At 35.9% G+C, this 18,804-nt stretch overlaps 1 long non-coding RNA gene across 1 annotated transcript; it reads right to left on the minus strand.

Moving 5' to 3' along the window:
* Positions 1–14,164: 14,164 nt before the first annotated feature.
* Positions 14,165–16,997, minus strand: LOC311066822. Its single transcript, XR_014603140.1, has 6 exons — positions 16,807–16,997; positions 16,150–16,205; positions 15,944–16,042; positions 14,879–14,948; positions 14,639–14,703; positions 14,165–14,363 (listed from the first exon to the last, which is right to left on the minus strand). It is a non-coding gene; the product is annotated as an uncharacterized lncRNA (long non-coding RNA).
* Positions 16,998–18,804: the final 1,807 nt, after the last annotated feature.

Here is an 18,804-nt window from a genome sequence, read left to right on the forward strand (position 1 = left end):
TGTAAAAAAAAAAAAAAAATCCTCAGATTTATTTGGATTGATTTATGTAATAGGCATTAATCAATTCCTTACAAGTATATGAAGATTAAACCCAATAATATAAAGCCCATCATCAAGATTAAATGTTATCTGAAAAACCCATAGAGGAACAATCTCACCTTAAGAAAAGAGTAGCATTCAAATGATTGATTTAGCTATTTTATTTAATGTATATCATGTACAATACTTTTTATGTATTGTATATTTAGCAATGCAATTGATAAAGTTGGGGAATCTATCATTTTAATTTTATTTTATTGGGTGAAGGTTTACAGAATATGTGTCCGGTGTAGTTTATGCAGTGTTCTGTCTGTTTCATAATGTTTCATATCTCCTGATAAGTGTATTTACACAATATCTCAAAGGTGCTTTGTGTCTGCTGTCTGTTCAAAGTTTGCTCTCACATTGATTGATTGATTGATTTTTCCTGCTTTGATGTTTTATTTTATGATGCAATAAAGTTCTGATGCAAAAACATGAGATTTTAATATATTTATGACTAGGTGGGTTCCCCTGCTGTTACCAGTAGTGAACGGCAGATGCCAGTGCAGGCCATAGAGACCAAAGTGTTTAATCAGATCACGAAAAGAACCGGTTCAAAAGATTCGTTCTTTTGAACCGGTTCTTTTAGTGATCTGGTTGGCTCACGAACCGAACATCACCAAAGCTTGTTGCTGAGATGGTTTAGCTATAAACAGTAGCTATTATATTCTACCAGAAAGCATGTGTTTTATTGACATACTCACAAGGGCTGCACAGCGTCTTTTTAAAGGGCATATAACCATTTTACAGCACATTTGACCTGGTCGAACCACTTTAAAAGTCATAATAAATGTATGGGGCCTCCTTCAAACAAAAACTTTGGTAAGTAAACAGAATCTTTCTATCATTTGGTTTATGACAGTGTTTCCCTAGTTTTATTGCACAAGCAATAAACACCTAGTATTTTGATGGAAACTATACGGACAGCACAATTTCATTTCTCACTCCATTAGCTCATATTGTCTGAATCTGAGGCTGATGAATGAATGCAGATCCAGAGATCCTCCTGTTTTTATTGTCTCGCAGTAATATAACCCGCTCAAAGCCTGTCATAACATATGGCTCCATGCAGGATCTGGATAGTTTATGGCCTGCAGGTATGCTTTTCTCATACAGGTGTTGTGAGAAGAGGTTGCAGGCGTGCACCAATAACTCATTACAGCAGACACAGAGTTAATGGCAACCGAAGTGATATGATATGAATCTGGATGGATCGACTTTCAGTTTTACTGAAATCGCCCAAATGCTGTCTGTGTTCATGGTAACACTTAAAATGTAGCACTTTGTGTCTGTAACAAATGCAGCCATGTATGTGAACAAAAACATGTGATTTTATGCATAAAATAGAACTTACAGCTAATTTTGCATACTTTGAAGATTTTATAATACATTATAGGCCTACAGTATATTCTGCACTGCATTTTTATAACTGAAATCAAAGAGTAGTGTGTCTGGAATGGATAAATCTCACAGAAAGAAAATGTTGAACATTTTTGGACCATATTTTTAAAATTATTTTAATGAGAATTACACACATCTGTTATGCAAAAAAAAAAAAAAAAAAAAAAAATCATATAATATAGGCTATTATTACAATTTTAGTTGTTGTACTACATTTATGCATATTAATACAAATTATTTTTATTTGTATTACAGTATTTTTTCTGTAATAATGTAGTGGGTATGAGCATCATTAAGAATAATGCAAATAACACACACACACACACACACACACACACACATAAAACCTCAATGGTAAATGTTTGAATGCATCAAGGAGAATTTGGGGGTTAAATATGCTTAATTGTCATGAACATAATGTAATGCATGCAAGAAAAGGACAATGTTTATGTAATGTCATCATCATCATCATCATCATCATCATTTGTGTTTGCCTACGACTGTCATTGTATGTATTAATGCACCACTATTGTAAAGCATCCTTTAGCTCTGGAAAGGCTTAAATTAAATGTATTATTATTAAAAATAAGCTTTTTGTTTATGCAAAATATTGCATTTATTGCAATATATGCATTTGTTATTTTTCTTTTTGATTTTACATGAAACAGGCATGCATTTCCTTCTCTTTCAGCCTAGAGTTTGTTGACGTCTCTGTCTTTTGTGAGGTAAGGCATCACCATGAGTGAAATTATAAGACAAGCATATAATAAAACGCATACCAGCTCAGCCCAGACTTTAGTCATCCGCACGTAAAGCAGACAGACATGCCTGTTAGCACCTGTGGGTGACAGCGGCTCGTGACTCATCTGAGCAGGCAACAGGTCCATCTGGAAGATCACCACACAAACACATGCATATGCCTTTTACCTTTCAAACACAGAGCCGCCTGAGGCCAGGTGTAGTTTCCCATGGTACAGAGACACACACAGACACAAATACAATTACTACGGTGAACAAATGTTAGCTGTGACAGAGGGAAGTGTTGACCTCCTCACCTGAGCTTCTTCTCTGATGTGGCACAATTGCCCATTTGTTATCGTTTGATGTCTGAGTGAAAGGCAACTGGACTATACTCTTTAGTGGCTTTCCTTTCAAATAAGCTGTAGCTGTGATTTTTTTCAGGGAATAGATGAACGTGGGAAGAAAATATGTTGGTTATTTATGCAGCCTAGCCTGCAGGCCACAGGAGACGCTTCCTGAGAAACTCTCAGCTCTACTTTTTTGCTTGTTCATAGATTTCAAGAGATTACCGGCACTTTCATCCCCCCATATAATATACAAGCATAATGCTTACAGAAATTTTAGAAGTGTGGGGAAAGTAAAATAGCCTGGAGGTGCTTATGCATATACTTTCCCATGAATCAAAAATAAATTGAGATTTTCATATTAAAAGAAAGCAAATTACAAGAGGGAAAATTGGTTCTGAGAATTAATTTTGAGCCAATTTTAACATTATTACATGGACTAAAGGCCCGTTCACACCAAGAACCATAACTATATTACCAACAAATGATAACATTCTGTTTATTACAAACACGTGTCGCAGTTTTGTCGTCTGTCGCTTTAAATGATCAAACTCTTAAAGATCGTTTGGAAAGTGATGCAATATAGTTTCTGTTTTCCGTTATTGTCATAGTTGTGGTGTGGACTTTTGGGATTTTTAGTAGGCTACTCTATTTTTATTGTTAAAGTTATCGTCCTTGGTGCGAACGAGCCCTAAGTTATTTACATAAATGAAGAGAGGAAGCAGAAGAACAACTTGCGATAGTGCGAATTTGCACAAACATGTCCTTGAGAAAAAAACTCTTATGCAGCCTCTGCTTCTCTGGAAAATGTGACCTAGTTTACGTGCAAGGGAACCGACAACGTTTCAAATTGATTTCTCTGTATGTTATTAGTCAATTTTTCTCTTATGGACGTCACGCTCAGGATGACGCTTGAAGGGAAGTATATGGGAATCATGGGAGGCCAGCTTTTTCCCCATGACACTCATTCACAAATCAATATTGATTTTGTTATTTGTGCATTGCCCATAAACATGAATATTGATGTGCTCTTACATGCACGCATAGACCTGAAACATGTTTGTAAAATAAAACTATAACTAAATCTAAAACTATAAAAAATAAGTTTCAGTCATTAAAATAAAGCTGGAATAAAATAAAATTATATTAGATGGAAAAATTCAAACCTAGAAACTGAAATAGGCTAAATAATTTTGAGTTGAAGTGCTAAAATTACTAAAACAAAAGTAAATTATAAAAAATTTAAATTAATATTATAATAGTACATAAATAATACTGGAACATGTGTACACATGCGAGTTTGTGCATTGTGAATTGTTGCATTCTCTGAATTACCTGAAGGGGTGCTATAGTGAGATTGAAATTAAATTCTCTTCTTCTATCTGTTTTCTTTTACATGTCATAGCCTGTAGCAGAACAACAGTAGAGCAGGAGAATCTTACTGATGGCATTTGCATTTTTGTGCAAAGCATGTTTAAGGCCTTACATGTGAGCATTGTTAGTGAGCAGGTACCGGAATTGTTGCATGTGTTAAAGTTTGTTGTGTGTTTGTTTATTGTATTTCAAGATGAGAGTGTGTTTTTGACCCTTCTTCCCACTGCTTCAAATCCACGCTGGTGTCCATTTACTGTTTCTACAGCTGTTTGGGATGTTGTCTTTACTTTGCACCCGTGCTGCTAATATAGCTTCAGATCCCCTTCCCCCTGTTTCCTACAATCCTCTAAGAGTCAAAATGAGACCTATACAGCATGAGTCTCACTATAGTGACAATACTAGTGGCCATTTCTGTAACACCATAAGGAGGAGGATAAAGGACAGGATAAAACTGAAAAATAATCCCAAACCAGTGTCAGAAATAAACTTTCCCCCTTAAATTGATTGCAGGGGCATTTTATTACCATCATAAGAGCCAATTTTGCTAGCCTTTTTAAATGTATGTGTAATTTTTCATATAAATTCCTTAATTTATTCAATAAATGCAGTTTATAATAAGACCCTACAGTGCTGATACCAATCAAATCTTCACTGCCATTCATAAATCCTCTCCCGTGGCCTCATAGGATAGTAAAATGTCCATCGTATGCTCACTTCAGAATATGGCCGGAAGCATTAGGTCATCTAGGGACTTGTTGCTTACTCTTTTATAAATACTGTGAATTCAGACATACTTCTTTTGTCACATACAGTTTTTCGCCTACTTTAAAGCAGGGACGTGTGCGATTCTGGACGCAGCCATTGATTTACTCATTCAACTGATTCGTTTGATTGAGAATCATTTAGCAATGAGGCAAGTTATGAATGGCTTATGGAGTCATTGACTCGCTGATTTGCTAAAAAACGCTGAACCTGTGTGTTGATTGGAGATACAACTGTTCTGGGTAACACTTTATTTTACAGTGTCCATGTTATGTTACATGTACTTACCATAGTAATAACAGTAAATTACATGCAACTAAGTCTCAACCAAATCCTAATCCTACCCTAACCCTACAGTAAGTACATGTAGTTAATTAATATTGCAGTACTTAAATCTACATTGTAACAATGACACCTTAAAATAAAGTGTAACCCTGTTCCTCTGCGGCTTTGTTTGGAATTTTTTTTTTTTTTTTTTTTTTGCAAAATAGAGCAAAACATTTTAAATGTACATCATTTAATATAAACTTTAACATTATTTATTACCACTGGATAAAGCTATATATAAAATAGTGATGATCCTAAAAGAAGGACAATGGCTTGGCATTGGATATGGCATTTGCAAACCAGACTGTCCAACCTAAAACGTGTCGGATGGCCATCCTGAAAGACTTCTTTATGCTTATATACACCGTACTTGGCAGTGCCTGGCGCTGCACGGCCTTAAACAGAGGGAAGATCTCAACTATCTGCCTCTATTTTCACCTACCGTGATCTGCTCAGGGTCAGACATGCCCTCCTGTCCGGCCTGTCAGCAACAAGTCATTACAAACAGAGTTCCTCATGACATTCCTCTGGACATAAGCTCCCATGTGTCTGTTTGAGGAGCCAGCCTGTGCGTGTTTGCTAACTCAGCAGTGAATTAGGGTTACTTTGATATGAAAATCACCTTAGGATGTTTATTTAAAAAAGTTAGACGACAGTTCACATCTCATATACTCACTAGAAATCGCCATAATTAGCCATTTATGTCCAGGTGTCTGACAAAGCCCCCGCTCAGCGCCTCAGGTGTCAGCAGCCTGTTGTTTGTGTCGTAGATTGAGATAACAGGTCTTTTTTTCAATGTGGCTGGTATGATTGACTTAGAGCTTTTAAGTGTTTGTGGTGTTTTCCCCCACAAGGTAACTGACCCTTAAGTAATACACACAGAGCTCAGTTTAGCTGTTCAAAGGCGGCTCATTTTACTTAAATAACCCTTAGAGACCAAATGCATTCCTAAATATTTTCTCTCTTTTTCTCTAACAACATAAATTCGAACAATCATACCTCAAATGTGACATTTTAAGCTGTTGAATTCTTTAAAAAACATAAAACGGAGGGACGTACTTCTGTGTCAAGCTGACCAGTTTTAAATACAAGGATGTAAATTTATGTGCTTGAACAGTTTTTATAGCCTACCTTATATAGAAACTACATTAGAAAAAACAGCAGCTTGGAAATTCATGTTTGAAGTATAGCTGTAACTTATGTTGTAGATTAAAACAAAACGTGAAGGTGTCTTCAAGAAGTAATGTTAACCTCAGAAATGGGCCAGACATCACGATTATAAATAAGCTGTATTAGTAGGCTATAATATTTCTCAGTGAACTGGTATGGGGGTTATGCCAACAAATATAGGTATTCTGTAAAAAGGGTCATTTCTGGTTCAGGTCTTTAGAGCCTTTTTACTCCAGATACCTCAAAGGAGCGAGCAAAGATCAGCATTACCAATGTCCGTCACATGTAGAGTGATATCTTTTTTTGATAGTTTATTTATTTTATTTTTTTCAGCAAAGTTCTAAATCTACATGTCTATGAATGACTGTAATGCAAGTAAAATATATTTATACTAAAATAGTAGAAAACAAAAAAAAACTTAACAGTACAGGAAAACACTAACAGGATCTAGAAGTACCATGGCTTTACAATATTTTTTGTAAGTTTTTGTTTGTTTTTTGTTGCCAATCTGGCTCCTATGAAATATTTTCAGATTTTAACCTGCTGTTTTATGTCGTTTAAAACCCACAATATGTTACACAATTTTTATTAATATTATTGTTATTAATAATTATAATATATACTATTTAGCTATTTGTTTTAACGACTTTGCTACAATAGGCCTGTGATGGTTAAAGACAGCTGGTTCTCAGACATACACGATCATGTACATATTTCCATATAGACTATTGCCTAAGGTGTGTCGTGCAAATGATGGGTTTTTGTGAAAGTAATTTCGAAACTATGAACAAAGCAAAGCCTCATTTCTCTACAGGATATTGGTTGCAATGAATTCTTACTCAGACTGCTAATGAATTCCTGCAAGTTTGTTGCCTAGTGCCTACATATAGGCTGGATTCAAAAAACAATGTTTATATTAAACTCTATATTTAAATGTAAGCATGCATTGACCAAGAGTGATTTTTAAAATGATGTTTCTTAAAAGTAAGCGCAATTATCATGCATGGTATGTACCTTCATTATGGAGCATGTGATGTCTTAATATACATAGGCAGATCACTAGGTTTTGGAATAAAGCTGATGTCTATCTCATTATACAGGGCAAATGGACCACATTTTGAAGAGCAAGTCACCTGTTTCGCCCTGTAGCTGCCACAGTTGAAAGGTAAAATCTCATTCATCATGGCCCAAATGGCACCATGACTCCATTATACAATCATAAGCATGTTCTGATTGTGATAAAGCGTGTTGCTCTAGCTGTCTGCCATCAGGGGGTTTGTTTGAAGCTCTGCGCTGTGGCGGAGGGACGTACTTCTGTGTCACGCTGACCAGGGTTAAATACAGAACCGCTCACCCCAAAAACTGTGGGCGAGGTCACACCCCAACGAGTCTTTGATGCGTCTTTTCTCATTCGAGCGCTACAGACGCTGCGAGAGCAAGCAGGGACACACATGTGCACACAAACAAACACAGATGGTCTTTTCCCTTGGAAAACATATGGACTTTTTCCAGGTCTTGGAGCTAAACTGGCTAATTCCCCCTATCTCCTGTCCATCTGATTTAACCTTTCCAGAAGTACCTGATCCCCGGAGAAAAACCCTTAAAGCGCAGCGTGACCGGCCTCTAGACTGTGGGAACTGCACTGTTGACTCTTACCCCATGAAAACTGCTCGCAATTACAGAGAAGGACAACCAGATGTAAATTAGACGGAAGTCCAGCTGCCCATCACTGCCCAGTGCTTTATAATCAAACTCAGCAGACTTTGAGGTCAGTAGGAATGGGCGATAGCATTTTCTTTTTGATCCCATTCTATGTATTATGAAGGCTGACATCGCTTTATATCATATATTGATAAAGTGTTGATACCTATTTTAAATTTAAAGTTTAATTATTTTGAAAATCGGAAATTAAATCCATTTAACATAAAAAAAACATTAAGAATATAAATTGATTATTGTAATATTGTAATGGAATCTTTTTTAACAATAATTATAGATCATGGTCAGTCCTTTAACTTCATTTCATAAGATTCAGCTTTGAAGCTTGATATGCACAAATTGTCATGCTAAATAATTAAAAGCATTAGTAAAAGAACCTCACAATTCTTTCTGTTTAACAGTAACGTAAGTACACTATCTGTTTTTTGTGAAATAAATGAGTACTTTTTATTCATTAAGTACACATTAAATTGATCAAAAGTGACAGTTAAAACATTTATAATGTTGCAAAATATTTTTATCGCAAATAAAGGCTGTTCTTTTGAACTTTGAACAGCATATTTATTAGAATGATTTCTGAAGGATCATGTGACACTGAAGACTGGAGTAGGGATGTTTGGGATGTTAATTTTTGACCGACAACGACACTCGTTATGTGATCATTAACAGTTAACCGACAAAATTATGTTAAATTACAATTCAGTTAGAATGGATACGTGTCTGTGACCCATTATAAATAAATTAGTTTTGTTCAGTTTTACATGCGCAAATAGCAGTTTAAAGGGTTAGTTCACCCAAAAATGAAAATTCTGTCAGCAATTACTCTCCCTCATGTTGTTCCAACCCCGTAAGACTTTCGTTCATCTTCGGAACACAAATGAAGATATTTTTGATGAAATCTGAAAGCTGGCTCACTCCTCCATAGGCTTCTATGTAATCGATATCTGCCATCCCAGAAAGGTTAGTAAAGACATTGTTAAAATAGTCCAAGTGGCTCAAGTGTTCTGATGTACAACGATTCTGATTTCACTTTTCTAACTTTAGTTAGTGTGTAATGTTGCTGTTTGAACATAAACAACATCTGCAAAGTTACAACGCTCAAAGTTCAAATCAAAGGGAGATATTTGCTTTTAAAGAAATTGTTTTTTAAGGACTACAACAAACGGCTGGTAGAGACTACACGACACTCCTCCCGGGTTAATGACATCACCAACCCTAAAATTTACATAAACCCCGCCCCCTAAACATGATTTATAGATTATCATGACAGAATATGCTAACTACACATCAGCAACATAAATTCATCAACTAACCATTCAGAAATGTCCTGTTGCTTCTACATGTTGTCACTTCTTGAGTCTCTCCATCATTGTCTGACTCCGGTTTGAACATAAAAGGCTAAAAGGTTTTGAAATTTTCAGTGCATGTGTGTGTGAGGTAAAAGGACACAAGCTCTTGAAGCTCCGCCCCCTGTGCCGAGAGCAGCAGCTCATTTGCATTTAAAGGGACACACACAAAAACGGTGTGTTTTTGCTCACCCTCAAAAAGTGACAATTTTAACATGCTATATAAAAATATCTGTGGGGTATTTTGAGCTAAAACTTCACACACACACTGGGGACATCAGAGACTTATTTTACATCTTGTGAAAAGGGCATTATACCACCCCTTTAAGTTGTTTCCGCTATTATAATGAGACAAAATCATTTGGCATTGTGTTTGAATTGTATTTGTGCTGATTTGTGTCGTGGAAGTCTCACTATTACAGTCCAGTTTCAGTAATATGCGTGTCCTGGAAATGGGAATCCTCAGGTGCCGCTTCACTCGCTGTCTCCTCGTGGAAAGGTGAAGTTGGCTCTTTTTCTCCTTCTCATTTAAGCGTTATATTGAACTTTAACACTCGCCATTGTCACCGCATGTTAATGAACTCTCACGCTCTCAAGAAAATGACAGCGTAGGCTACATCATGTTAATCAAACCAATACGTTTGAAAACAGCCGTTGCATTTTACCATGCAGCATTGGTGAGACATGTAAATGATGCCTCGGCCCTCAGGCCCCCTCGTGACTGCACTACTGGCCTGAAAGCTCTTTTACCAAGATGCCTTTTGAATCACCATCATTATACATGAAACATTTGCACATATGTTTTGAGGAAAAAAAGCAAATATGACTTGAAACAGTTTGGAAAAGAAGAAGGCATGGCATTTGAAATAATGTGTTCATGGTTCAGTACACTTGAAAATGTATGTTACATTGAACATGGCACAGCTGTTGGCCTGATGTTCCTCCTGGTTTGCCTCAGTGTAATTCGATCACTTCACTGGAGTCTCTAAATCCCCACCGCCGGCAGCGCTCGATCACAGACCTGCACGTTCATCTGCCTGGTAGCAGAGATCATTCCTTTTTTACAATCAGGCATCATATTGATTTACACAAAACATGGAACACAGTAATGTGATGGATTTACTTGTAATGACATTTCCTTGTTAATTTGCATGGAGCGCTTATACACAAACTTTAACAAGATGGCAGTGGGTCGCTTGTACAGAGACGTTAAGCATCACGTTACTGTCGAGACCTTTTACCCTCAATAACATGAGAGTGTGTATCTTACTCACTGTAGACTCTCCAACACGTCTTTGCTCTCGTCCAGATTCACACAGCGCGAAACTCTCCAAACTTATGCTAACACCATTATTGCTTTTGTTGGTCCTTTTGGTGTTTGAGCCTCTGCAGCATGTTGTAAATGTGTCTTTTTGAGTAACATTTGTAGAAATATATATTTATCGAGGATATAAATATTAATGATATTAAAATGAAAATAGAATAAAACTTTAATTATATTATTAATAAAATATACTATTATTTAGTTAATGTCAGATTTAATCTGAGATAGATAGACAGATAGATAGACAGATAGACAGATAGATAGATAGATAGATAGATAGATAGATAGATAGATAGATAGATAGATAGACAGATAGACAGATAGATAGATAGATAGATAGATAGATAGATAGATAGATAGATAGATAGATAGATAGATAGATAGATAGATAGATAGATAGGTCCTACAGTGAGACTGAGGGTTAAAGACAACCAGCAAAATAAAATGAATGAATGAATGAATTTTTATTCACATATTTTATTATAAATATTCTAACGTTGTGACCTGCAAAACTTAAATAGAAAAAAAAGGCCAACTTCTGTCATGTTTTCCTGTGATTTTCCACCAAACACTGACCTTCATTCTCAGGTCCTGATGTCAGGAGGTCATAAAAAGAGTCGTAATTCACATGCCATGTTCCCACAGAGCCCCTCTCTCTCTCTCTCTCTCTCTCTCTCTCTGACCCCACAGAAGGAAGGTTACGCCTGAGAGACTGAAGTGAAAAGGCCTGTCCTCTGATTTATGACCTTCTGCTGCCATCGGATCTTCTCCTGCACCGAGATGTTTTTTTGTGAAGCACCGAAACAGACCCTCCCAGAAACCCCCAAGAGTTTTAGGTTTCCAAAGCCCATCGAAGTAAGTTGTGAAGCTTTCACACACGTGCAACGATTGCCATGATTTTGGGAACTTAATTTAACACTGATAAACAATTTGAATATGGCCATTTTAAATGACAAGATTTTAGGTTAAAATACACTATACTGTTATCAAAGATTTTAAATAAATGCTGTTCTTTTGAACTTTGTATTCATCAAAGAATCTTGAAAAACAAAAAATATTACAGTTTCTTCAAAAATATGAAGCAGCACAACTGTTTTCAACATTGATAATGATAAGGAATGTTTCTTTCTGAAGGAATGAATTTCTGAAGGATCATGTGACACTGAAGACTGGAGTAATGATGCTGAAAATTCAGCTTTGATCACAGGAATAAATTACATTTTAAAATATATTCACATAGAAACCAGCTATTTTCAAATGGTAATAATATTTCACAATATTGTTGTTTTTACTATATATTTGATTAAATAAATGCAAGCTTGGTGAACATAAGAGACCTCTTTCCAAATACATTTTAAAATCTTACCAAATCCCACATTTTTGAATGGTAGTAGATATGATATATGAATAGAAAGCAGTGCCATTTATTTAGTTCTTATGAAAGTCTGTGGAAAGTCAATATTATAATGTGTCCAATACAATATAAAAAGATAAATGTCACTCGTGGTTCCTGTCTGAGGATGTTTTCTCTATAAAACGCCTATTTTTAGGTTCAAACTATGTTTATTTGGCAGGTGCATGTCTGTATTTCTTCCTGTTGTAATTCTGTGCTCTGTTTGGCTTTGTTATTTTACTCCTCCATCCTTCCTCCACAACACCATTATCATGCATTATTTTCATCTGGATTATTTTAGTTGTCTTCCGTTGAAGTCCGACTGCAGTCGTCGTCATGTCGTGTGGTGTTTATGCCGAAGGAGGGACGGATCATTCTGGCCCGTTCTCCGTCCTGACTCATGCACGGCACTGGCAGATTGGAGCTGCTGGCCCAGAAGAATTAGGCCAGATTTGCCACACTTCACAACCCCAGCCGGGCCTGATGCACATTCCCTCCAAATGCACGAGGGCGATTGTGAACAGAGTCTCATTATACCACCGTGGCACAATGCGAGTGGAAATCTTGGCACGCTCCTTCCTTACAAACCCAAAAGCCTTTTCAGACAGAGTTCAGATGTGTGTAGTGCTCTTCGTCTGATGAATGCTTTGTAGGCTTCTCAGACTGTGTAATTGTGCTTTTACAGTGCTTACAAGACCACCCACGACACCACAGCATCAAGACTCAAACCTAAACTCACCCAAAACCTGATCACTGTTCTTCTGCTGCATGCACTACACAGGTGTACAATCTACATTTTCATCTCCTTTAGTTTTTTGAGGGAAACACATTTCTTCTGCTTTTAAACACGCAACATGAATGTGTGTCCGCTGTGTGCACTACAGTATAAGCATTACTTTTTCATCAGGAAGTTTTTCATCCTTCAGGCGTATTTGAGCAAAACAAACTTTGTGAATTTGCAAGATAACCTTGGGGAGTTTTGTACTCTTTATTGTAATTATTTCATTTTATTGTTAATATATGAGTACAAATAACATTATTTTTCTCCATCTTTTTCTAGTTTTTGTTTTTGTTTGCATTTGCATTTGCATATAAAATCATTCAAATTAAGCAATGATTTATGCTTTCGTTGATGCCACAAGTCAGTATGTTTTCAATTTGTATATATTTTTATATTTTGCAATAAACACCAAATATATTGTTACTTAAACAATTATATAAAATAGTCTTATATTGTACTAATAGATTGATGGATAGACAGACAGATATATAGATATAGATAGATAGATAGATAGATAGATAGATAGATAGATAGATAGATAGATAGATAGATAGATAGATAGACAGATATATAGATAGACAGACACAGATATATAAGATAGACAGACAGATATATTGATAGATAGATAGATAGATAGACAGATATATAGATAGACAGACAGACAGATATATAAGATAGACAGACAGATATATTGATATATAGACAAATATATATAGATATAGATAGATAGACAGATATATGTAGATAGACAGATATATAGACAGATATATAAGATAGATACACTGTAAAAAATTTCCCCGTTAATTTACAGTAAACTGCAGGCAGCTAGATTTACCTGTAGAATGCTGTAATTTTACAGTGGACCTGCTGTAATCTGAAACAACAGTTTATTACTGTAAAAATGTTCCCGTTAATTTACAGTAAACTACAGGCAGCTAGATTTACCTGTAGAATGCTGTAATCTGAAGTAACAGTTTATTACTGTAAAAAATATTACAGTACTGTGCTGTAGAAAATATAGGCTGCACAGTATAATACTGTCAGGTGTTCGGCTGCATATACACAAACAGTGTATTACTATAAAGTGTATTAAAGTACTCTTATTAAATGTGATCTTTACATTGTAATACTACTAGAATCTGACAATTTAAAATTTGCATTCTAAAATAAAAAACACACTGAAAATTGCTTGCAAACAAATGGCTCAAACAAAAGATGACCTTAAAACATGCTTTTATTAAAGCTAATACCTTTAAGAACAACACAACACTAGATAAACTTTTAGATTTATTCTCATACAACATTAGATAGACTTTTACCATATGCCTTAAAACAGGCATACATAATTACATATACATACATACATACATAAATACATTACCTGTTCATAAAATACAAATATACTCTTAAGTCAGGCTTCAGTGAACACTAGCCAATTATTTTATATCAAAACAAATAGTTTATAAAATATACATCAGCATTTTATACTTTTGGACTGATGGTTAAAGTCTTTTTCTGCACAGTTTTCCCAGTTATTTTACACACCTGTTTTCTCTGTGCAGCTTTGGTTCTCTTTTCCGGATTTATTCCAAAAAAGTATCTGAAAAATAAGAGGAGACAATTTTCAATTAAAATGATTTGCAGTGTATAATTTTGATTATCTAAAAAATTCTAACCAAAAACTACTGGATAATTCACTGAAGACTTGGAATTAACTGCAGAGATCATACAGAGTACATTTATAGTCAGTAGATTCTAGCATGAGGCACATAAATGTGGATCTTATCCTGATAAACTAAAGTTATGTGTCAGTCTGGAGTGTGAGCTTTGTTTTAGAGAAACAAAATGCAGACATGTCTAATATGACATACTTACCAAGAAGGATCAAACAAGGAGACACAGGCAAGCATTATCTCAAGGTCAGCAGGTTTGGCAGACATCTATTGGTAAAGAAAACCATTTAAGATGACTGACAGTATTTGTATCTGCGAATAATTTTTTTTAAACTTAAACTTAATGTGCTACTTGTTGCTTATATTCTACAGAGGCAATAGGCCTAACATATTCAGAATATGAATGGTTTATGTAAAAATTATAATTTTCTCATTTACTCACCCTCATGCAGATTTAAACTCTGATGATGCAAAGGACGATATTTTAATGGAAATGAAATGTCTGTTTGTCCCTACAATGGAAAAGAAGAGAATGGGGATCAATAATGGGGAACACCAATAGTCATAGTAAATGAAAGATAAAAGAAGCCTAATTTATACGGGTCACATGTTTTAACCAGTTTTCTGAAGGGATTCAATTTGTTTCACCGTACATCTAGCAATTGGAATCCAGTTTTTGATGCTTTGGTCTCATATCTTTGATATTACATGAAACGACAGGTGACTTAGATTAAAGGGATAGTTCACCCAAAAATTAAAATTAGCCCATGATTTACTCACCCTGAAGTCATCCTAGGAGTATATGACATTCTTCTTTCAGACGAATACAATTGGAGTTATATATATAAAAAAAAAATGTGCTGGCTCTTCCAAGCTTTGTAATGGGAGTGAATGGCAAGTCCATACAAGTGCATCTATCCATCATAAAAGTGTCCCAAAACTGCTTTGAGGGGTTAATAAAGGCCTTCTGAAGCGAAGCGATGCGTTGGTGTAAGAAAAATGTCCATATTTATAACTTTATCAGCTAAAATAACTAGTTTCCGCCAGGCGGCCGTACGCATCGGTTTACGGCGAAAGAGTAACACTTGAACTTGACGCACGAAGTAATGACGAACACGGTAGCTGCTCAGCCCTGTTTGTTTGAACTGGCATAAGTAGACTTGCGTATAGCCATCTGCCGGAAGCTAGTTATTTTAGTCGATAAAGTTTTAAATGTGAAAATTTTTCTTACAAGAATGCAACGCTTTACTTCAGAAGGCCTTTATTAACCACCGGGAGCCATTTGGGACACTTTTATGATGGACAAATGCACTTCGATGGACTTAAAAAAAATGGTGCTCATTCACTCCCATTATAAAGCTTGGAAGAGCCAGGACATTTTTTAATATAACTCCGATTGTAATTGTCTGAAAGAAGAATGTCATATACACCTAGGATGGCTTCAGGGTGAGTAAATCATGGGCTAATTTTCATTTTTGGTTGAACTATCCCTTTAATGGTACTGTACCTTTATGTTCCTTTTGGAGCTTGAAGGTTTGGTCCCCATTCGTCTTCCATTGTTTGGGCAAACAGACATCATTTCTCCACAACAATATCTTAATTTTTCCTCCAAGAGAAAGAGACAACATAAGGTTAAGTAAATGATGAGATAACTACCATTTTTAGGTGAACAACTGTACAGGTGTTAATAGAAAAAACAATAGGCAAACTCACAGTTCTTTAAAGAATGAGTCCTTGCTTCTCTACAAAGTTAGCCTTCAGGAGTTTAACTACAATGACAAGGAAAACATAATGTAAAGAAGAGATACCTAAAAAAATAGTTTCAATAAAAAAGAAAAATCAGAAAATGATCGACATTCCGTCCGTCCATCTGTTATGCTGCTATTTCTGCAGCGGTTTGAACATGCACGTTCACAGTAATCACACAAGATTTATGAATTTTGATCATACCTCACCTATCTTTTGCTTCGATAAAGATTGGGACATGTGTCCGTTGCATATGCATAAACTGTGCATGACGGTAGCAAATACAAACGAAATGCAGTCTGAGTGTATGCTAACGAGCTCACAAGCATGCTATCGTTTTACTCGGTTACTTTTCCATGATTAAAACACGCTATCCTGTCATCTAATTACACTTCACTGGATCTTTATACTGTATGTTAATATTTAGACGTACCACTTGAACGTGAACTTGCAGATCAAATCAAAGAGTAGTTGCAAATAACAGCAGCAGATAATGGACGGTTTGAATCTCACGTAAAAAATGTAACCACGTAAAAAAAAAACCTAAAAAAAAAAACATTTCACACAAATTTTTTACTCAGATAAAGTTGAGGAAAATGTGCAAGTTGAATAAAAGTTTCTTACCCGTTTGAATGTGATGTGATGACAGTCTGTACAATGGGCTCACATTCTTGTGGTCAAAGTCCAAAGTCGCTTCATCCGATTTAAATCGCAAAAACATCACTGGATGTTTAAAATGTAATATTTAAAAGTAATAGGTAGTTTACATGTAAAATAATACTAGGCAGAGCTGCAAAATGACCTCATGCAGATAAACTAAAATGTCTTCCTAAACTCACATGTGCATGGGAAAATATGGTATTATACTGTTAAATAACAGTGTCATACTGTTGCTGGTCAACACGCAATTTGAAGCGACCAAGTTCTCCCATAATGCATTGCAAAAAACGGTAACTTACAGTTATTACATGAAAACAGCATTTTGCTGTTAAATTTTCATGTAAATTTACAGGAATTTTTTACAGTGTAGATATATTGATATAGATTGACAGATAGGCTATATAGATAAACAGACAGATATATAAGATAGATAGACATACAGATATATAGATATAGATAGACAGATATACAAAGTTCTGGCATGAAACTCTTGATGGCGCAGGCTAATAGGTCCTTTTACTCACCTGTTCATAATCACATCATTCTCTATAGGGCGCAGCTGATTGGTTCCTACCGTATCAGTAGCCAATGAGCTCGCTGCTCAACCTTCAAATACTTGGGTAGCATTTGCCTTAGCAGTGCAACACACTATTAGAAACCCTCCACATTCCCCAGCTCCACCTGTACCTCCACAGACAGATTCAGTATAAAAAGAAGCGTTGAGTCAATCTGTTGTGGCTAAAATGCACCGCTGACATCACACACTTAGAGATAATGTTGGAGGACCGAGACAAGGATTGCAAACATGATCTCTCGACCCGTCCCGTCCCCCGCAGCAGCCGCCCGAGGGTCATGTCTGTGTACGAGGGAGGAGAGGAGCTGTTTGATAACCAAACGTGTTAAAAAAAACTATATAGACAGGACCAAAAACAGGATGCACAGCAGGCTAGAGTGTTTGGATGTCAGGAAGACGACTGCTGTTTCATTCACATGTGAATCTGACGGAAGAGAGGAAAGAGAGAGGTGGGGTGGAAGAGGGTAACCTGATCAGCCCAGCAAAACAGAAGAGTTATTTTTGTAGGTTTTAACCCTCAGAATCTCATATGTTTAGTCAATGCCCTTAAAAGTGTTTTTTAAGAAGCTAACGGTTGTGCTTCTTGCAATTAAAATCTTGCAACAGTGATTCTGAGGGTTAAAATCAACATGCAATAAAAATGGACTACACATTCCTGGTCTTACTATGCACAATTTATTGGTGTATTTTATATAATAATAATTAATAATAATAATAAAAATTGTCTTCAAAATCTTTCATTTAAATGCTAAAATTGCACCATCTCTGAAATGACTTTTCTTTTTGGATGTAGTCATCAAGCTCTTTTAGTTCTCAGCTCATCCCCTCCAACCACCTGAGTCTTTTTATATGTAACGACCACTTTTGACCGTCCAATCAAATCCTGTTGAAAAAAAACACACAAAAAAACAAGTCTCGCCCTACATTTCTCACACTGAATATCCTGTTTTACTTGGAAATGTCACATTATGTAAGTAAATTGGGTTGCAAAGAGGTTTTTTTTTTCCCCAAGTTGATGTGGTGCATTTGACTGAAATGCTTTACTTGTTGTGTGAATGCTTTCAGAATAACAGGCACTTGAGCTTCAGTGAGAAATGAGCTGTGTGCTGGAAAGAGACAAGAAAATGGCAGGATTTGACTGAGGTGAGACTCAAATGAGGAGCGGTTCAAAATTATGTAGATTTAATGTGACCCATTTTGCCCAAAAGTTGTTTAGCAACTGAGTGTTTTTAACAACATTGAAGACTAGAAAGAAATCTAAGACTGACAAGTGTGTAATCATCAGCTCTGTACTGGCATGCAGCTCTCACTTTGATTTATAGCATTAGACATTTGGACCGTGCAATCATTTTTATTTCCACTGACATCATCTTCAGGGTTTCCTCACC

This window comes from Abramis brama (assembly GCF_963993115.1).
Source record: "Abramis brama genome assembly, chromosome: 17".
Lineage (NCBI taxonomy): Eukaryota > Metazoa > Chordata > Actinopteri > Cypriniformes > Leuciscidae > Abramis > Abramis brama.